The 22,349-nt window shown below is 37.8% G+C and overlaps 1 long non-coding RNA gene and 3 pseudogenes across 1 annotated transcript; all 4 read right to left on the bottom strand.

Annotated features, from left to right (window-relative positions):
- Positions 1-8,090: 8,090 nt before the first annotated feature.
- On the bottom strand, positions 8,091-8,817 carry LOC138165575 (WW domain-binding protein 11 pseudogene; annotated as a pseudogene).
- A 588-nt stretch (positions 8,818-9,405) lies between these two features.
- On the bottom strand, positions 9,406-16,752 carry LOC138165574 (WW domain-binding protein 11-like; annotated as a pseudogene).
- On the bottom strand, positions 12,738-14,363 carry LOC138165531 (uncharacterized). Its single transcript, XR_011169374.1, has 2 exons — positions 14,242-14,363; positions 12,738-13,036 (listed from the first exon to the last, which is right to left on the bottom strand). It is a non-coding gene; the product is annotated as an uncharacterized lncRNA (long non-coding RNA).
- Positions 14,605-16,383, bottom strand: LOC138165546 (14-3-3 protein beta/alpha-like; annotated as a pseudogene).
- Positions 16,753-22,349: the final 5,597 nt, after the last annotated feature.

The following is a 22,349-nucleotide window of genomic DNA, read 5'->3' as shown; positions in this document are numbered from 1 at the left end:
TCTGGAAGCAGCTGCCACCACCGCCATCCTGCTACTGCTGCTACCTCCTCCATTGCCATCTCTGCCACCCAGGCCTTTGGCTGGTCTACACTCCTCTCTCACCCAGGTCCAACAGAGTTTCCCCACTGACCTTTGACTTTTTCTTTGGCATTTGTGGGTTGAGAAATCCAACACAGCTGCCAGTGATTCAGTCCCCTTAGGCCTACTCCAGACTGGTCTATGCTGGCATGACCCATGCAGGACTGTTCTCCACTCCTAGCCCAGTGTTATAGACCTTTCCCGTTGCCCTGCCAGGCTGTCTTCAGCTGGAAATGTGTTTCACTCTGTCACTTTGTGAGTTCTGTAGAACTAAAATTTGTTTAGAGCCATTTTTTTACAGATATTTGGAGGTGATTGGGGGACAAGCTCAAGCAAGTTCCTGCTTTTATCTGCCATCTTGGCTCCTCCCCTAGAACAGAGGATTCTTGAATGAATATTTAATTTAAGAAAATCTGTGTCATATACTTCTATGGTTACTGCTGCTTTAAGTTTTACAAAGTAATTTACTTATGCTATTTCATTTGATTATCATATACTTTTGAAGTAGGTACTATTTGAAACATTTTGCAGATGAGGAAACCGAGGTTCAGATAAGTTAACTAAATTTTCCAGGGTCACACAGCTAGTACATATCTGAGGTAGAATTCAAAGTCCAGCTTCCTGCCTGAATTCCAGCTGCACTGGTACGGATTATAACCTACCCACATTTTATTCAGTGTGATTTCCATCCCTGTCTTTCAATAAATTCTTCATAAAAGATTCATTCTGCACACAAGTCAACATTTTCTTGTTCTTTTAGTATCTTCAGGTTACCACTGCTAAATTTGTATTTTCCTTCTGTTATACTAATCCTAATTTTATTAAATAATAGAACAAAACTACTACTAGGAAGTTACTTAGTTTTTAAAATCCATAATCATTGTTGAGTCCACAAACATTCCCTAAATACCTAGGAATTTCCAAGCACTATGCTAAGTATTGGAATATCCTTAAGAAGGATCAAAGAATTTTTTTTTAAACAGAGCAGAAATATAACAATTTTATCTAAAGAAAGTAAACTCTAAGGAAAAATAAATGAACAAGACAAACATGTCAGCAGGTTTTCTTTTTTGTGGAAATGTGATGGATTTATTGATTACATAAAAATAACATGGATAAAATATCTCAAATCATTCAAAAAATATTTACTACCATTTAAACTGGGTTAGGTCCTGGTGCTAAAAAGACAAAAACAAAACAAACTGTTTCTATTCTCAATGATCTTACATTTCATTGGTGGATTAAAAAACCTTGAAGGCAACTGAAGACCCTATTTATAGCCTCAGTGCTTCACCAGTTTCACAGATCTGGTCTTTTACAAAGAAACAAGAACTAGGTGGATTGCCATCTATTAACTTTCTTATTAAGGGAGTTTCAACACAGGGATTCCCAGAGGGATTGCTGGCATGTCCACACAGTAGTAGGGAAGGAAGTGAACCACAAATCCTCAAGAATAAATTCTTAGTGAGTTGAGTAGTGGGCAGATCTGAGACTCAGTTCCATAATCACCTAGGAAACAGAGAGGAATTACTAGTACATTGGCAGGGAGAGAGACTTAACACCTACTATGTGCCAGGTCTTGTCCTAAGTACTTTTACAAATATCTCATTTAGTTTTCACAACAATTTTGTGAGGTAGGTGCTATTATCATCTCCATTTTATAAGTGAAGAAACTGAGGCAGATAAATGTTAAGTGAATTGCTCAAAGTTACATATTGGAACTGAGGTCTTCTAGGATCAAGGCCCAGTGTTCTATCCACTTGTACCAGGCGCTGCCTATAAGAGAGCTGATTCTATGCTTGGATATGGCTCATAAGGAATATGAAATTCCAACAGTGGCAGAACTAAGGGGAAGGAGAATGGAATTTGTTACATTGGTTTCCTTTGGGTTATTGTCACTTTGACTTCATAATTATACCACACTTCAATTAAAATATTTTGAATACCAAAGAATGGATCACATACTAAGCAGAGTTTTGTTTCATTGATGGGGGTGGGAGAGAGAGAGAGAGAGAGAGAGAGAGAGAGAGAGAGAGAGAGAGAGAGAGAGAGAGAGAGAGAGAGAGAGAGAGAGAGAGAGAGAGAATGATTAAAGGATCACTTATTTTCCCTTTAGTCACTTAGGACTTCTCCCGCCAAAATAGGGAAAGGATCTGCTAAGTTTTCTTGAAATATTGGGAAGAATAGGAGAGTTCACTCTTGATCTCTATCATTTGCAAAGTAAATATGGAAAGGCAAAATGAGAATTTTTAACATTTTCAGCTAGAAGATAAAATAATGAATCCAATCATATGTATTTAAAAATATTAATTAAAATATATTTTCTGAATTTTCCCTTAAGTGAAAAGTAAATCACACTCCCAGTGTCATAATGAATAAAGTGAGCTAAACATTAAAAACTCTTTGAAAACACACAGATATGAAGTTCAACAGAAGTTCAATTATAATGAATGTTATTATAATTGTATTATTTAATCATATTAAGCATTTGGGGATTTCTTTGGAATGAAAGACCTTGTAGAAATTTAAATTGAGCCTTGGATTGTGGTTAGGCAGTTAGAAGGTCCATACAAAAGTCAGATTAAGAGCTGAAAAAGATATTATTTTTAGGCTAAAAACCCCATTGCTTCTCTGATGTAGACTTGGCTATTTTAGATTCTGACTGTTCAGAAAAAAGGGTACCAAGGTCACTGATTGCAATAGAATTCTTGCTCATTTTATGTTGCAGTATAATTAGACTATGATCAGAAAATTGAAAAAAAAATGGTAATTCATAAGAAAAATTCTATTCTTTACTTTTGTTTTCTCTGTCATATGAAAATTATTTAGGTTTTCATAATATGAACTATCAGGGGAATTCTATCAACAAGCAGACATACTCAAAAGGAAAGGGTCGAAATTTATTGTGTTTTCAAGGCTCTTGGAAGGTTTGTGGGTTTTCCCATGAGAAGTGGGTACAAAGGGCCTCTAAAGTGTTTAGTCTTTGAGTAGAATAACAGTATTCCGTTAGCAAGTTCCTTTTGTTGGCAAGTACTCATTTCAGCAGAGTTTTCATTGAATTGACATAAATTAGGGTATAGCAAGCTCATTAATTTAATAGCTCTCTATACTTAGTATTGCTCACCACTTGTTTCACAGATATTAGTCATTTTCTTCATTTATTTGTTTCAGATATTAATTTAAATCATTTTCACTAAACTGTTGCATAATAATGGTATTCCTTTGTTCTTATCCACAGCTTGAGAGAAAATAATAACAAAAATAATAGATTCACCACATATTAAGTTCCAGGGACTTTGTGCACTGAATGTTGCCTAAATTGCGGGGTGGCAAGACTCAATCTAAACATACTTTCTAAATTCTCTACCTTCATCATCCCCTCCAGTCAAATTTGTAATATAAAACAGCCTTCTGTAATGCAATGCATTGAATGATAACTCTTCTGGTCCATATCTACCAGTTAAGAAGTGTTCAGTCTTTTCTTAAGCTTATTAAAAGCAAAAATGGACAGAAGTGACAAAATATCAGAATCCTAGAAAAAGACATATTTTTTGGTTTCAACAATCTTTTTTTTTTTTCCAATCCTTTCGGTTACTAGTTGTAGCTTAAACTCCAGTAAAGATTTCTAATCATCTTAATTACCGACAAAATGCTCCCCATATTATATAAAATTTATTGAACCTATAGATAGTCAAAGGAAGGAATATTTTTAATGGAACAGGAGAAAAAAATGAAAAATAAAATCTATGATGTTATATAATTAGCATTTTTCACCTTTTGCAACTATAATATTTTCTTTTTTATATAAAAGACTTTAGATCTTCACACATCACATACAATTCTGGAAAGACTTGTTCTCTGTGTTTTTGACAGAAGGCTTTGACATGCAGAGGCTTTGAGGAGATAAATGCAGAAAGGGATTGAAATTGGATTCATGCCAAACTATAAAACATAGGACATATTGACTCTTCATTTATTCTGGAATCATGAAGCTTCCCGAGATGAAATCTATGAATGGCAAGTAAAGTATACATGCATGTATATACGTATACATCATTTATGTGTATACATGTATATGTTCATATATACACACTCCCACATTTTCCAAGGACTATTTTCTTAGATTAAACTTATGAATCGAAAGATGTATCTCTCTATATAGATACCTCTATATATGCACACATATGTATGTATCCATATACACATGTGTATATGTGTCTAGGTATAGTTATGTATATATTTACACATGACATGCAATATAATATTTCTAGGTTTTTCAAGGATTCTTTTCTAAAAGAATCTGTGAATGACAAAATAGGTTTTTATATTTACAAATACACTGATTTTTCAATGATTATTTTGTCCTTGGATTTTTTAAAAAAGGAGAAACAGATTAGTTTCTTTAATTTTTTATGTGCTTCTGCAAACTATATGAATCTTTCATTTGTCTTTCACACATAATCAGAAAAACTGACCTCTGAGTTTGGTAATTTAGTGGCAGGCAACCAAGTGGATATCAAACTAATGTGGCACTTCTGAAGACTTAGCGCCAAGCTGCAAATTGGAAATACACCCTTGGTTATACCATCAACAAAAGAGACCCTTGACGTGTGATTCCACAGATGTCTGCGATCGGAAAAGAATGAATGAACATGTGCCTGATTGTTAACATGTCAGACGTGCATTATTAAAAACAGTAGGGGCAAAGAGAGAGATGAGAGAAAAGGCATTAGCATTTCCCTCTTCCACCCTGTTTCAGGATTTATTTGAAAAGAAAGGAATTCTAAGATGCATTGCCATAGACTTGTTTCTCTATGAAGACTTAAAATCTTCTTCTGTTCATTTGAGTAATGAAGAGTTAATTCTAATGTGTATATTTATTATGCATATGTACACATATACACACACACATATATATATTTATCTATATAATAATATATGTGTAGATATATTCTGATATAGATGAAGGAAGCAGTGAACTCAAATTTCATCATCTCCTCAGAGACAAGTTATCTATGGATAACACACACAATACATACATACATATACACATATGTGTGTATGTATATGTATGCATACTGTACATGTATATGTATATTAAGTACACACGTATATAAACAGAATAATTATTCACAGAATAATCACACAATAATGAAAATATATATGTGTTTATAAACATCAATAAACCAATACTTGATTATATTACTGATTTTACATATATACACACATACATAAACGTATGGGTTCCTTGGTTTCATTATTTGGCAATGCTTTCGATTTTCCTCCTTCTTCTTTTTCAATTCATTGTTCACCTCTATATTCCATATAAATATATGGATTATATTTACATTCATATTTTACTACTAAAATCTATTATCTCAGATACTTAAGATAATTTTATATCCTGTATGATGAAATGTGACTATAAAGGGCTGACTATTTCTATACAAAATTTTACCCTACAGTGAGACTTAATTCATTCCTTCTATAAATTAAACACTTATAAAAAATTTATAACCTTCCCATAGCCTACATCTAAACACCTAAATTTCTGAGCATGATCGATAATGCTGATGATTGATGACGACGACGATGACAGTGGTATGAACCAGAGACACCAATAAGATTTGTTGATTGCCAAGGAAACACTTCCTTCATGAGGGATAAGATACCTTGAAAATAAAAATTCTAGCCTCATTTGCCTGTGTAGGCATGTGAAAGCAATTAGAAGATTTCTCTATAGCTCAGTGTATGAGAGAGAGCCCTGGATTCTGTAATTAGGAAGACCTAGATTAAATCTGGCCTCTGATGCAAACTGGCTGTGTGAACCTGGACAAGTTATAAACCTACCTGACTTCAACTTCCTCATACATAGAATGAAAGGAGGTAATAGAAAAATATTTCACAAGTGTTACTCATGTGCCAACCATTGGTTTTAACACTGGGAATACAAATAGAAAAACAAAATGGTTCCTGATCTCAAAGAACTAACAGTCTAATTAGAACAAACAACAAATCAAGGGGAGTTCAGCTAGAGAATCCATTATTATGGTAGCAGTAGGGAAGATACATAACTTTCAGGATTATTGTGGGCATCACATGAGAAAAAAGTATGTAAAATTTGAAATTCTATTATGTAATTCTCTCAAATATCTAACACGTGTTTCCTTCTTATAAAAAAAGAGATAGTTTAGTTATACATTTTATAACATACATATAGAAATTATTAAAGTCAATTATTTGCTGTTATTTCTTACATTATTGGATATTATTTTGTCCAGCATTTATGAAAGATAAAATAAATGAATAGCTCCTATTTCCTTGGAGTTTAAATGGATTCAGAAAAAAATATAGACATGTGTGATTGTCTTTGTAATTATGAAGACTGACATTTCTGAAAGGATCATACTTCATTAAGTTCTGGGCTATATGATGATTACCTTTGGGCAGTTACTCAAAAGCTCAGTTTTTGTAATTCTCTCAAGAATAATGGAAAATTATCAGCTACAACTTATCCATTTGCTTATGGACCTCTAGCAGTCTCTTACATTTTCTCAGGAGTTAGTTTCCTCCTTCCCTCCCTCCCTCCCTCCCTCCCTCCCTCCCTTCCTTCCTTCCTTCCTTCCTTCCTTCCTTCCTTCCTTCCTTCCTTCCTCCCTCACTTTATGTTTCTTTAAGAGAGTTTTCTCCTTAGAGGAACTTTGAAAATGTTTAGAAAATATGTGATTGTTAAACCACTATGACTGGAAGTTATTTGTGTTCCAGAAGTGTTTCCTGTTGATGGAAATATTTAAAAGGAAAATAATATCCTTTACCTGTAACTAAGTAAAATATTTGATTTGGCAAAATATCTGAATTATAGATCTAGCTTAGTGCTCTACACAGATGGAAATAAGTATTTTGGCATCATGAAGCCAATTTTGAAAATGTCTAGGAATTAACGAAGATAGGATGTTGTCTCAAATTTCCAAACATTTTTCTAGGACAAGGCTTTCAAGAACTGACTATAACATCACACATTGAACTTCTGAGAGGTGGCAAAAGGGAAATGCTCTATCATTATTTTTCTCTCTTCTGTTTTCTGAGAGTCTTATTGAATACTATTTATGCACAGGTCACTCTTTCCTTTCCACCAACCTGCAGACTTAGATAATCCTAGGAAATCCCTATGATTCTAGATATGGACTTTACATTACTCTGATTTAATTGAAGTCTTGCAATGAACTGAAAAGGTGGAGCAAAACTGACCTTTAGACTGCTTTTTTAAGTACTCCTTTTATACTACACATTTGTACCAACTCCTGAGATATAGTCGTGATAGAGACAAGCAAGAAAAATGGAAGGTTTTCTGGGATGTACTAACTTAAAAAATACAAGCACTTCATCACCCCTATCTTTTAAACATATTTCTAAAAAAATTGTTGAATATTTATTTCTTTTATGAAACATTAATTTTTGTCACTCAGAAGTCATCTCAAATAATACATATTTATAGTTTTCTCCCCAGACATAGTAGAGAAATGAAGCTGATACATTTAACTGTAAGTAAAATGTTAGATAATATTTACAAGGGAACTTAAAAAACAAGTAAAATCAGAAGTAAAAATATAAAAAACTGGAAGAAATGCATTGGTTTCTGACAAATATCTATTCCAATGACTTACCAAACTAATTTAGGAAAAGAATTTCAAAAACAAAAGTACAAACTCTAAAATTCTGTGCCATGCCTCCAAAGATAAAAGGAAATGGTGGTGGTGATGGATATAGATAGACACTGCTATAGAAGCTTACCAGTCTACTCTGAATGAAGCATCTTTTTCTTCTGTGCAGTGAATTCCGACCAAAGCTAAATAACATCAGGACATCTTTGTACTGAAGTTATGAAATACTCTGACAAAGTAAAAGTTAACTGCTCTGCATTCAGGTCCAGTATATAAGAACTCCTTCCTCTACGTATCATGTTTTCTAATATGAATTTGTGTTATTAAATCTCGCCTGTCATCATAAAGCTCTCACAGTAACTCTTCCATCTCTTTCATGAAGGCTTCACACACATGAACCTTGATTTGTGCTGAAACAGGAGTAGAGCAGCCAGATTTAGGGACTGTTTTGGCAAGGGGTAAAGTAGAATTCTTTGGGGAATGGGAGTAGCTCCTTTGTTTTCTTGTCAAACTCTCAGTGCAGTGGGCACAAATCTGGTGATTTCTGCCTTGAGATGGGTGATTTGTGGCTTGGTTGTTATATCTTTCTTCTCAATAGTGGCTGTACTTGTGTCATACACTTTGGGCCTCTGGATCAAATTAGGTGGGGGTACTTAAGACCCCTGGATTCCACAAGAGAGCTGGTAGGAAAAGCCCAGGTGCAGCAGGTCCAAATGGAGGCACCAAAGGTGGGCACATCATACCAGGGCAAGGTAGAGGGATGCCTGGAGATGTTGGGTAGCCTTGGTGGTGGTCCTCATGGAATAATACCATGAGGTGGGCCTAGTGGAAAACCAGGAGGTAAAAGGTAGAGTAAAGTCCCTTGAAGCCCTGGCATTCCAGGTGGTCTTAAAAATGGAGGAGCTCCTGGAGGTGGACAAGGAGGAAGTCCAGTGGGTGATGCAGGTGTTCCTAATGGTGGAGTAGGTGGTGGTCCAAGAGGGGGTGGTCCTGGAATGGGAGGTATTTGTATTTGAGCAGGAGGAACAGACTGTTGAGGTGGTTACTGTTGCTCAGAAGGAGATGATGATGATGATGGTCAGGAAGAGATTCTTCTTTTGCTGCTTGTAATGGTAATGTAATCTGAATTTGAAGACCCCTGTTAGTATTGGCAAGTAAGCAGGTACTTAGCACCTTGTTTCAAGTTAAGCAAAGGTAGCGGGTACTTAGCAATTAGATCAAGCCTCTGTTGGGGAAACAGAAGGTATGCACTCCTGTCTCCTGTTACTGATGTAACAGGAAGGGGTTGGCTGAAACAGGAAACTAATGCTCTGTGTATATAAGGAAAAGTCCCACAAAGGGACAGTCAGAATTTCTTGAGACCAGCATCTAGACGGAGAGCAGCTACAGAAGAGAAATGAGAATCGAGAACTGAGTCAGAATTTCCTGAGAACTTGTGGTGGCAGAGCTTTTTCTGAAGAGGAGGCCAGGAGGCTGAAGAGGAGTCCAGGCGGCCAGGAGTACAGGAGGTAAGGAGTCCCCACCCCACCCACCCCCTGGCTAGATAAGGTGACTATATGATTTTTTGAATGAGCTGGAGAAGACTGAGGAAGCATGACCAGGATGCTAAGACTTTTTCCTCTTTGTGGCTTGGTTGATCCTTGAATTCCCGGGAACAGAAGAGTGTTCATTCCTTATGTTTTTTCTTTTTCTTTCCTGATTTTCCAGGAATATCAACAAATCATACACTGAGCCCTGACTTTTTGTCCTCATTGTTCTCTCTTCATCATCACTATGCATGAGCTCCTGTCCTTTACTGCAAGATTCTGACCTGTTAGTGTCACTGTCATCACTGCTGTCATAGTGCTTATCTTGATCCATGTCTTCAGGATAACCTTCATCTTCACTGGTGCTGGAAGCATCATCATTAACACATCTATGAGCAAGTTCTGGACTATAAAAATCTCCTCCTCTCACCAATGAGGGGCAAGTTCTAGTTCAAACCCCACTCTATTGTCATACATCTGAAGAGCATGAGGAAGAGGTGGCCAAGGACTGGACCAGGAGACTTTCTTCCAGGAGGCAAAGAATTGCAACATCTAAGAAGAGGGAATATAAAATTTTTCCTGGTTGGAGGTTCATAGTTGAAGGGTTTTTTTTGTTGTTGTTGTTGTTTTTTAATTTAATTATTTTTGAGAGTTTTTTTTTTTTTTGAGAGGTGGTTGCGCACCTGGTAATGGAATGCCTTGGATTAAGATGTTAGAAGGAAGGGGCAGAGTCAAGATGGCAGAGAAGAAACAGGAATTATGCACAGCTCTGGCTTCCACTTCCTTCGATACATATAAAAATGACTCTAAACAAACTTTAGAGCTACAAAACCCACAAAGTATCAGAGAGAAACAAATCTCCTGCTGAAGGAAGCCCAGGAGACCAGCAGGAAGGTTCCATCACAGCACCCTTGGAGCCATGTGCAGTCCCCACTGAGCCATGGATTTAGCCCCAGGGCATCCCTGACCAAAAGTGGATGGAGAAGACTTTGGGAGACTGGATCACCAGCAGCTGTGGAGATTTCCAGACTTCTTAATCCACAAATGCAAAAGATAAAGTAAAAAGTCAGGGTGGAACTTTGTTCAAACAGGGGGAATGTAGTGCAGCTTCTGTCCCCAGAGGTAGAAGCAGAGGAAATGTGGTGGCTGCAGCCACTGCAGAGTGGCTGCTTCCAGAGCTCCTGGCCTGCAGATTGTAGGGGGACCAAGAGACAGTTCAGAAGGTAACCACTTTTGTTTTAACCTGCTTGGATCTGGAATATGGTCTTGGGTAATGGTTCTGGGGTGTATGACCAGCGAGCCAGAACATGTGGGGGCTGTAGAGAGGGCACCCATCTAATAGCTCCAGTAGCTGCAAAACCCCCAGAAATTTGGGACATAGCTTTCTCTATTTTGGAAGCAGAGTTCTACCATGGCAAAGAGCTCAAAAGTCAAGTAATTGGCTGGCAAGATGAGCAAGCAACAGAAGCACAAACAGACAATAGAATCCTTTTTTGTGGACAAAAAGGATCAAGGCATGGAATGGGAAGAAGACATCAAAGTCAGAACTCCTGCATAAAAAAGCCTGCAAGAAAAACATGAATTGGTTACAGGCCATGGAGGAGCTCAAGAAGGATTTTGAAAATCAAGTGAGAGGGGGCTCCCTGGTGGCACAGTGAGTAAGAGTGCCAGCCCCAGAGTCGGGAGCCCTGTGATCGGTTCCAGCCTCAGATACTTAACACCCACACAAAAATAACTGGCCATGTACCCTTGAGCAAGTTACTTAACCCCAATTGCTTAGGGGCGACCAGGTGGCACAGTGAGTAAGAGTGTCAGCCCTGGTGTCAGGAGACCCGGGATTGGTTCTAGCCTCAGATACTTGGCACCCACACACACCAAAAAAAATTAATAATAATAACTGTCCATGTAGCCTTGAGCAAGTTACTTAACCCCAATTGCTTAAAAAAAAGAAAAAAAAACAAGTAAGAGAAGTGGAGGAAAAATTGGGAAGAGAAATGAGAATGATGAAAGAAAATCATGAAAAGTGAGTCAACAGTCTGCTAAAGGAGACCAAAAAATAAATACTGAAGAAAATAACAACTTAAAAAATAGGTTAACTCAAACATCAAAAGAGTCCCAAAAAGCCAATGAGGAGAAGAATGCCTTAAAAATCCAACTTGCCCAGATGGAAAAAAGAATTTCAAAAGCTCACTGAAGAGAATAACTCCTTCAAAATTAGATTGGAGTAATTGGAAGATAATGACTACATGAGAAATCAAGATACTATAAAACAGATCCAAACAAATGAAAAACAATAGAAGCCAAGGTGAAATATCTCATTGGAAAAACCATTGACTTGGTACATAGATCCAGAAGAGATCATTTAAAAACTATTGGTACCAGGAGAAATTTGAACACAATTACAGACACAATGTATGTGTGATGACCAACTTTGATAGACTGGACTCTTCCTAGCAATGCAGGGTTATAAGTCAACTCCAAAAGACTCATGATGGAGAGAGATGTCTACATCCAGAGAAAGAACTAGAAAGAACAGAGTTTGAATGAAGATTGAAGCAAACTACCTGCTCTCTGTCTTTTTCTTGTTTGTTTTGTTCATTCCATCCATTACAATCCTTCTTTATAACCTGAGTAATGTCTAATGTGAAAGTATTTGCAGATCCTATAGTTGATTGGTACAGGGGAGGGAGGGGGTAGAAAATTTGAAACTCAAGGAATTGTGGAATTGAATCCTGTAAACTAAAAATAAACAAAAATATAATGAAGACCAAAAAATTTTAAAAAGAAATAAAATATAATGAAGTAGAGAAAGGGGAAAAAGAAAAAGAAAAAAAAAACATTGGTCTACCTGAGAGCCATGATCAAAAAAAGAGTCTAGATGCCATCTTTCAAGAAATTCTCAAGGAAAATTGCCCTGATATTTTAGAACCAGAGGGCAAAATAGAAATTGAAAGAATTTACCAATCACCTCTTGAAAAAGATCCCCAAAAGAAAACTCCTAGGAATATAATTCCAGAGTGCCCAGGTCAAGGAGAAAGTGCTGCAAGCAGTCAGGAAGAAACAATTTGAATATTGTGGAAACACAATCAGGATAACACAAGACCCAGCAGCTTTTTTTTTAAATTTCACTTTTGAATTCTTTTATATTCTTCCTGATTATTCTATGTATGGTGAAACTAGAACTCTTTAAAGACAGACACAATTCTAGTACATCAATAACCAGGGATTTTGTTTTTGCTGTACTGTTTTCACAACCACATATGTGCTATGCAATATACCCATCACAGAAGCAAACGTTAGGTAGAATATTGGTCAGTAAAAACAAAGCAAAAAAGAGCTACCAGATATATAGACAGGCTCGGTTCCACATTCACTACTGTGTTCATCAAGCGCCAAGGACTAACTGCACAATGGTTCAGCTGGGGGGAGTGTTTTTGGGGATTTTTCTTTTTTTTTTTAATCAGTGTATGAATTTTACCTGTTTTAGCAGACAATGGACAAACAGATGGCACTGATAGGTCAGTGGAATGTTAAGGTGGCAAAACAGTGCTGTGAGACGATAGGCCTGGATGCTTGGAGTCTTTTCCTGTGCATGGTTCATGGTTCATGCAACATTCTGTAAATTTTAGGGTCTAATTTTGGCACGCCTGGTGTCAGGCACTAACAAGTGTGTTAGGGCTACATTCCAGGAGGAAATAATGGGAACTGTTAATATACTGACTCAAGCCAGACCTTGGGTGTGACTTAAGAGCAGCATATACTCAAAGATCTCTAGGAAGACTGAATGGTGGCACCTGCAGTTCTGGCTTCTCCACAAGTCCTGGAAAACTCCCCTTCCCTTCTGCCCCCTCCCCTGCCCATGTATTCACAAAAAGTTAAGCAAAAATATACAGAAGGACAGAATTACAAAGAAAAAAGAGATCCGCAAGAGGAGACCAAAGGAAAGAACAAAATTGCATTAATAGGTGACAAGGACAGTGTGGAAAGAATGGCTGGAGACTGCATTTTGAATTCTAAATTGGAAATATCCTACAGGTTTTTTGTTTTAAATTTTCTTAGAGAAAGGCTATCTTGCAAGTACATTATTCCTAAAGGTAATGTCCAGCAAACAGATAAGGCCATTCATAAAATATGCATCTTTTCTTGCTTCAGCTCACTTGTCACAATGAAAGGATGATTCCACTATTTAAGCATAAGCTGTAAATTGGTAATTAATGCTGTGGGAACGGGGTTTTGTCAAATGCTTGATAGCTGCTGAAAGGTCCTTTCAATTCAGAAATTCTGTGATTCTATGACTCTAGGTTATATGTGTTTTACACCTTATTCAGCTTCAGAATCCAGGTGACTATCACAAAGGAATCTGGAGGTCAGGAATCCATCTTCCCCACAGGAGAAGGCAACTGTGACAGTGATTTTCACCAGTTCTGGATTGTAAACAGCCCAACATGATGAAGAATCTGAAGCCCTAACTAACAGGTTGAATCACTTTCAGTTGTCAACAAACTGGGATATTTCCAGATGGGTAATACCATTCCTTGTCCCAGTGTCACAGTACAATTTCTATAACTTTCTGTACAGCTTTACAACAGAATTGTACTTTGACTATTTGAATATCAGATTAAACTTTCAAAAAAGTTACACATAATTCAGGTCTACCTTTTTTCTACCAGTAAGAGAGTTCCCCTAAATTACAAAACCCCATAATCACAGTGTTCAGTTTAAAAAAAGAGAAAGAGAAACACTCAGTAATCCTGTCAATCAGAATCAAACTCCAGAATGCTATTGTTATTTGTTTTACCAATCTCAGTTTTTGATACAAACACCAACTGTTTGTCTGACTGCTTTTGCTATGCTGAGGTCGTGAAAAGTTGAGGTACAATTATTTGTTGCACAGAGGGATATATGTGTAGGGTACAGAGTGAGATTGAACAAACAGTGAGGCATGATAGCCATTAGTTCAGCATCCCCTTCTTCACCCTGGTTTTCTGATGTCCATAAAGTGAGATTGTCCCTGAGTAACTGAATGATCAGAGTACTATCTTCGTAAGATTCTTCATTCAATGTATCCAGTTCAGCTATAGCTTCATCAAAGGCCGTTTTTGCCAGACTGCAAGTTTTCTCAGGTGAATTTAGTATCTCATAGTAAAAGACAGAGAAATTGAGAGTCAAGCTAAGTCAAATTGAATGTGTGGGCTGCATTTCTTTTTCTTTTTTTTAAAGCAATTGGGGTTAAGTAACTTGCTCAAGGCTACACGGCCAGTTATTTCTGGGTGTGGTGCTAAATATCTGAGCCCAGATTCGATCTCAGGTCTTGCCGACTCTGAGGCCGGTGCTCTTACTCACTGTGATGCCTGGCTGCCCCACTGCATTTCTTTCTTACTAATTTCAAATGCTTCCTGGTAAGCCTGTTGGGAGTTTGATACCGTGGTTTGTTTATTGTCTCCAGATGCCAAGTTGGAGAGATACCTGAAGTAATCACCTTTCATCTTGAAGTAGAAGACCTTAATTTCTGGTTGTGTGGCAGGAGAATAAGGTACTTGTCCAAGAGCTCCAGAATGTCATTACAGATATCCTGCACATCGGCTTCGATTTTCTCACAATACTCTCTGCCCATCTGCTGCTTCTTCTCACTTCTCTCTGTCTTCTGCTCAATGCTGGCATCACTTGCCAGCAAGAAAGTCAGGGGCCTACCACACTCTTGTAGGTTACTGAGAGGAGTTTCTCCTCTTCATTGCACGGTTCATGTCCTTGCTCAGTGACTGCCTTCATGGCAGCAGCCGTCTCATTGCAATGTTCAGCCTGCAAGTTTCGCTTTCTGCACAAGCTCACTTTTATCCGTGGTTATTCCCGTGCAGCAGACAGCGAAGGACAACACCCTTTCTGTCAAGGCTTCAAGCAGGCTAGCGCTTTCTCCCCAAACCTCTTCTCAAGCAGCTAAGGCAGCACGATTATAGCCATTACAGCAGTTCCCCTGGGGTGTAGCAACTGCAAATACAACGGCAATGGTGGCAGCAGCAGCTCCCAGAAGCTTCTACATCAAAGCATCAAAGGGCTTGGAATATGGTATTACAGAGGTCAAAGGAGCAAGAATCACCTACCCAGCAAAACGGAGTGTAATGCTACAGGGAAAAATATAAATATTCGATGGAATAGAGGACTTTCAAGCATTCTTGATGAAAAAAACTGAGCTGAACAGAAAATTTCACTTTCAAATGCAAGAATCAAGAGAAGTATGAGATAGTAAGCAAGAAAAAGGAATCATAAGGAACTTATTAAAGTTGAACTATTTACATTCCTACATGGAGAAAACAATAATTATAACTTTTAAGACTTTTCTCAGTATGAGGATAGCTGAAGGGAATATATATTTATGTGTATGTATATATACATATATGTGTATATATAAGCATACATACATATATGTACATATAGGAGGATGTATATGTATATAAATATTTATGTGAGTGTGGGCATTTGTATGTTCATCTATACACAGACAGGGGGCACAGGGTAAGTTGAATATGAAGGAATTATATCTAAAAAATAAAATTAAGTGGTGAGAGGAATTTATTGGGAGAAAAAGAAAGGGAGCAATAGATTAGGGTAAAGTATCTCATAAAAAAGGCAGGAGAAAATTGTTGCAATGGAGGGAAAGAGCAGGAAGGTGAAAGGAAATGGGACAACCTCATTTTCATTGAATATGGCCTAAGGTGGGAATAACATGCTTGCTCAGTTGGTTATCTTACCCTAAAGGAAAATAGGGTCGTAGGGGATAAGAGGGGGGAGGATAGAAGGGAGGGCAGATTGGAAGAGAGGGTAGTTAGAAGCAAATGCTTTTGAAAAGGGATAGGGTCAAAGGAGAAAATAAAATAAGTGGGAGGGTGGGATAGGATGGAGGGAAATATAGTTAGTCTATGACAATATAACTACTATGGAAATGATTTGGGTAACTACACATGTACAATCTATGTTGAATTATCTTCCCATGGGGGTTGAGTGAGGAGAGAAGGGAAAAAAAATCTGGAACTCAAATTTTAAAAACAAATGTTTTAAAAAAATTATTTGTTTACATGCAACTGGGAAATAAGATGTATAGGTACTGGGGTATAGAAATCCATCCTGCCCTACTAGAAAGCTAGGGGATGAAGGCAGAGGATATAAGAAAGATTGGGGGAAGGATTATTGAGTAGGCTTGCTATTTTGGGGTGAGGGGTAGGGGAAAGAATCGGAAAAAAAAGCACTGTAACTCAAAAATCTTGTGAAAAACTAAAAATAAACAAATTTAAAATTAAAAGAAAAGAAAAATAAATTTAAAAAAAGATCTTGGGAGTATGAGGTATATCTGGCCATGGGATGCTTTCCACTTCAATATTCTGAGCATTAAGCATTTACAGCATTAAGTACTGGCTAAGATAGACCCTCTTCTGCTCATATTCCACTTCTTTATTTTCCAAATGCTTTATTAACTTCTGATTTACATCATTCATTTCCACCAGATTTTGAGTTACAAATTTTCTCCCCGTTTTTCCCCTACCCACCGCCCCAAAATAGCAGTCCCACAGGATATCCCCTCCTCCAATCTGCTCTCTCCCATATTTTCTCCCACATCCATTTCAACGATTCCAGTGGATCTCTATGCCCCAGTGCCTGTATATCTCATTTCCCAATTACATGTAAAATAGTATTAATAATAGTACACACATATTTGAATATTTGATTTTAAAACTTTGAATTCCAGATTCATTCCCTTCCTCCCTTGTCACACACCCTTACTGGGAAGATCAGCAGTTCAGTATAGGTTGTACATGTGTGGCTAATGCAAAACAATAACATAGTAGATATATTGTAAAAGTCTGACTATATTTCCCTCCCTCGTATCCCACCTTGAACTTGTTCCATTCTCTGCTTTGATCCCGTCCCTTTTCAAAAGTGGGTGCTTCCAACTTCCCTCCACCCAAGCCTGCCCTCCCTTTCATCATCCTTCCTCACATCCCCTTCCCCCTACTCTCCTGTAGGGTGAGATACCCTATTTAGTGGATATTTCACTCCCTTTTCAAGACAAATTCAATGGGAATAAGGTTGATCCATTCCGTTTTGCCTACCTATTCTTCCCCTCCATTGTAACCATTTTCCTTTGCCTCCTGTATATAAGATAGTTTACCCCATTCTGTCTCTCCCCATCTCCTCTCATTATATTCCTCTCTCACCTCTTAATTTGAGCTTTTAAGTATCATCCCTTCCTGTTAAATTGGTCCTGTGTCCTCTATGTATATCTGTAAACATATATACACACATTCACATATGAATTCATATGACCATGTATATATATTTCTATTCCATTCCACTACTGAGAAAAGATTCATAAGTTACAATTATTGTTTTTCCATGTAGGAATGTTAATAGTTCAATTTTGATAAGTTCCTTATCATTTCTTTTCCCTGGTTACCTTGTCATGCTTCTCTTGCTTCTTGTCAAATTTTCTATTCAACTCTGGTTTTTTCAGCAAGAATGCTTGAAAGTCCTCCATTCCACTGAATGACCATATTTTCGCCTGAAACATGATACTCAATTTTGCTGGGTAGATGACTCTTGGTTTTAATCCCAGCTCCTTTGATCTCCAGAATATCATATTCCAAGCCCTTCGATCCCTCAGTGTAGAAGCTGCCAGATTCTGGATTATCCTGATTGTGTTTCCACAATATTCTAATTGTTTCTTCCTGGCTGCTTGTAATATTCTTTCCTTAATCTGGGAATTCTGTAACCTGGCTATAATATTCCTAGGAGTTTTCTTTTTGGGATCTTTTTCAGAAGGTGATCGGTGGATTCTTTCAACCTCTATTTTGCCCTTTGGTGCTAAAACATCAGGGCAGTTTTCTTTGAGAACTTCCTAGAGGATGATTTCTAGGTTCTTGCTTTGGTCATGGCTTTCAGGAAGTCCAATAATTTTTAAATTCTCTCTCCTGGATCTATTTTCCAGGTCAGTGGTTTTTCCCATGAGATATTTCACATTGCCTTCTATTCTTTCATTTGTTTGAATCTGTTTAACAGCATCTTGATTTCTTATAAAGTCATTAGCTCCCATTTGCTCCAGCCTAATTTTGAAGCAATGATTATCCTCATTGAGCTTTTGAGATTCTTTTTCCATCTGGCAAATTTGGCTTTTTTTAGGCATTCTTCTTCTCATTGCCTTTTTGAGCCTCTTTTGCCATTTGAGTTAATCTATTTTTTCAGGCAGTATTTTCCTCAGTCAGGATGTTGACTCTTATTTTGTAATTTTCTTGCATTGTTCTCATTTCTCTTCCCTATTTTTCCTGCACTTCTCTTATCTGCTTCTTAAGGTCTTCTATGGTCTGTAACCAGCTTGTATTTTCCTTTGAAGCTTTTGGTGCAGGAGCTCTGACTTCACTGTCTTCCTCCTGTTCCACGATTTGCTCATTTTTGTCCCCAAAATAGGAGTGTAATGTTGGAATCTTCTGTCTGCTTTGTTTCCTTTGCCTGGCCATGTCACCCCCTCAGTCACTTGACCCCTGTGCTTTTTGCCACAGTAGGACTCTACCACCAGACAGAGGAGCTTTCATTCCAAATGCTGGGGTTTTCTCAGCTGCCGGAGGTATTAGATGGGTGTCTTCTCTGAGGTTTCCACACACTCTGGCAAGCTGGACATACACCCCATGACCTCCACACTAGACTGCAATCCACATCCAAGAAGGTTAAAGCAAGAGCAATTATCCTTCAGCCTGGTGCTTGTTCCCCCTACCCTCTGCAGTCCAGGAGCTGAAGCTGCCATGTGGCTCTGGCTGTCTGTGCTGGACATCTCAGAGGCTTCTCGCCCCGGGAGCAAAAGCAAAGGACTCCCACTTACTGGGTCCCAAAGTCCAGACTGCACTGACCTCTCACTTTGTCCTTTGCATCTATGTGTTGATAAATCTGGAAACATCCACAGCTGTTGCTGATCTGGAGTCCCTCCTGCTGGGGGTTGGTCAGACCTTCCCTGGGCCTAAAGCCTCAGCATGGGGCTGGGCTCGGCTCCCAGAGCACTGTGTTGGCCGAATCCTGCCAGCCTGTCGGGCTGTCCTCAGTGGGAGTTTAGCTTCTCTGTGTCATTTTGTGGGTTCTGCAGCTCCAAAGTTGTTTAGACTCCCATTTCTACATGGATTGGGGAAGGTGGAAGCCGGAGCCCAGAGGAGGTCTACTCTGCCATCTTCCATATTCCACTTCTTTCAAAGTTTTTTGTAGATATCTGTAATTTCCTTTCTGTATAATTGGAGAATTTGCTAAAAAGTTTCCCTTCCACTACCCCACTTATCTTTTTGCACCTTTTCATTTAGCTGCAGCTGCTATACTGGATTTAACTACATCCCATCCAATTTCTCCATGTCACAGACAAAATTTTTGGCATCCTTCATCTGTAGTACTGCAGCTCCTACCATCATTTGTTTTCTCTTATTCTTTTTTACTTCCCTCTTCTCGGCTTCTTTTATAGTCTGGTCAGTGGGGTTCGTGAATGTCTCACTCTTGCTGTATCATGTAGATCTCCTCCCCATTTTCTCAGGTTATATGGTTTAGTCAGTTAAGGGAGGTTGTGAGGGAACAACAACAAAAACCAACAAAAACAAAACAAAATTAAAAACAACAACAACAACAAAACTTTTATTCAGAGCAATATACCAAAACTATTATCAGCAGAAATGTGGGTGATTCTCAACCTTTTTCATCAGACTGTGTAACGGGTGCTCGCTGGGGCCAATGAGGGCTGTGCCCCCTCTACCTCTCCTTGGGCCAGGTCAGAGGTCTTCACATCCACCTAGCCATCTGGGCCTAAACCACCACCTCCCTCTGAACATCTTAACAATAGAAATTTAAATAAAATTCTCAGGGGATTTATTTCTTAAAACATTAATTTAATTTCCAAGTTAGTTATATCCATGAAATAGTTTGAAACATTTCAAAAAGTAATTTGTTATCTTTTATTTGCACTAAAAATCAAATTCTGTCACTACTAACTTGTTTTTCCTTTAAATCAATCAGTGTGTGTGTGTGTGTGTGTGTGTGTGTGTGTGTGTGTGTGATTTAGAGTTTTACAAGGTTAAGTTCAACTATTTCAATTTAGAAAGTTATTTTTTTTAATTCCTAAAATGAAATTATAATCTCACTCTTGCTATTGATTTGGTCATTCAGAAAGTGAATCCAAAGGGATCCTTTAAATAAATCACAGGCTCTTATGACCTTTTTGAGAAGTTAATTACTCAAACCACTTGTTACCAGATGGAAATGCACCAAAGCCATACTACCTTTTCAACTAGCATAAACATGGGAATAGTTGGTGTGAAGAAGATATGAAGGGAACCATAAAGTACAAGGGAAAATACACCAGCTCTATGACTTTCTATGTGACCTTAAACAATCACTTAGCCTCTCTGTGCCTCAGTTTCCTTAATGGAATTATGAGGGGTTTCGACTAGATAAATTTGGAATTATCTTCCAGATCTAAATCAATAATACTATGATGCTATAAGGGCATGGTGATAGGAAAATGAAGAGATTAATGTAAAACATAGAGCCTATTACCTGAGTACCTAAAATTAATTGTAGTTGCACGAAAATTACCAGGAACAAAGAGAGAGAAAATTATTTATTTGGAATTTGCATTCATATTACCTAAAGGGACACCACATCATTCTACTCACCTCCCTATCCTCAGATAGATTCACACTCAAACCATCTAAGACCTATTATTTATCTTGTGTCTAAAGACTCCCTGGATAAAGACTGAAAAATTTCTCATGGAAAAAAATACAATATTTAATAGTATTCATTCCCAGGAAAATCTTCTTTATAGTTAATGTATGGTGTAGTTAAATCTGTTTCCTCTAGTTCTATTCTTAATGGAGAAGGGGAATTCTCTCTATATAAAGATGTGTATGCATTCATACACCCATATACCCTCATATATATATATGGATGGATATGTGTGTGTGTGTATTCCCTTCAACTATTCTCATACTGAGAAAAGTTTCATAAGTTACAATTATTGTTTTTCCATGCAGAAATGTACATAGTTCAACATTGATAAGTTCCTTATAATTTCTTTTTCCTGTTTACCTTCTCATGTTTCTCTTGCTTCTTGTATCTGAATGTCAATTTTTCTCTTCAACTCTGTTTTTTTCAGCAAGAATGCTTGAAAATCCTCTATTCCATTGAATGACCATATTTCTCCCTGAAACATGATACCAAGTTTTACTGGGTAGGTGTTATAGGAATGGGAATTTAAGATCTTCCCTACCCTAGGCCCTTTGATAGTCTGAAGTGACTCTGAGAAACTTCCTTGAATTGAAAATATACGCTGTCCCCTAATAAGATGAATATGGTCACCTGTAGCCTGTGGCAGGAGGCCTGGTTTTCAGGAATGTCCACACCTTGGTGGTTTGGGATTGGGCAGTGGGTCAAGTAGGTTGTGACATTCTCTGAGCCAAGAGAAATCTATATATGCCCTGATGTGAGGCTTTGTTTTGGGGCTCACTTTGAGAGGTGTTGTTTCATTTGACCAGATGAGACTCTGGACAGCCATTGAGCCCCCTGGCTTTGAAAACCCAGATGTTGATGCTTTCCTCTCTAGTAATTGACTAGGTATGGAACCCTGTCTGCTTGATCTGTTTCTATGTCTTCCTGTAACTTCTGCTTATAACTTATTTGTATTCTCTGAAGTTCAGGGTGGTGACCTTTTCCTCCTGAACTACGTAAATGACATATGTTTGATTAAAGTAAGATTGTTAACCCATTTTTAGTTCCTTTCCTTTATAAAAGCAGATCTAAGAACCTGTGTTACAACCACCCTGGGGACGCTGGGGTGATTACTGCTGCAATAGGTGATTCTTGGTTTTAATCACAGCTCCTTTGCCCTCTGCAATATCATATTCCAAGCCCTTCGATCCCTCAGTGTAGAAGCTGCCAGATACTGTGTTATCCTGATTGTGTTTCCACAATATTCAATTTGTTTCTTCCTGGCTGCTTGTAATATTTTCTCCTTGACCTGGGAACTCTGGAACCTGGCTATTATATTCCTAGGAGTTTTCTTTTTTGGGAT

The sequence above is a fragment of the Petaurus breviceps genome, unplaced genomic scaffold (genome assembly GCF_028583685.1).
Source record: "Petaurus breviceps papuanus isolate PSGF00001 unplaced genomic scaffold, PetGlider_PUasm1.0 213, whole genome shotgun sequence".
NCBI classification, from domain to species: Eukaryota; Metazoa; Chordata; class Mammalia; order Diprotodontia; family Petauridae; genus Petaurus; species Petaurus breviceps.
Note: the sequence above shows the minus strand (reverse complement) of the source record. Positions and strands in the feature narration are given on the sequence as shown.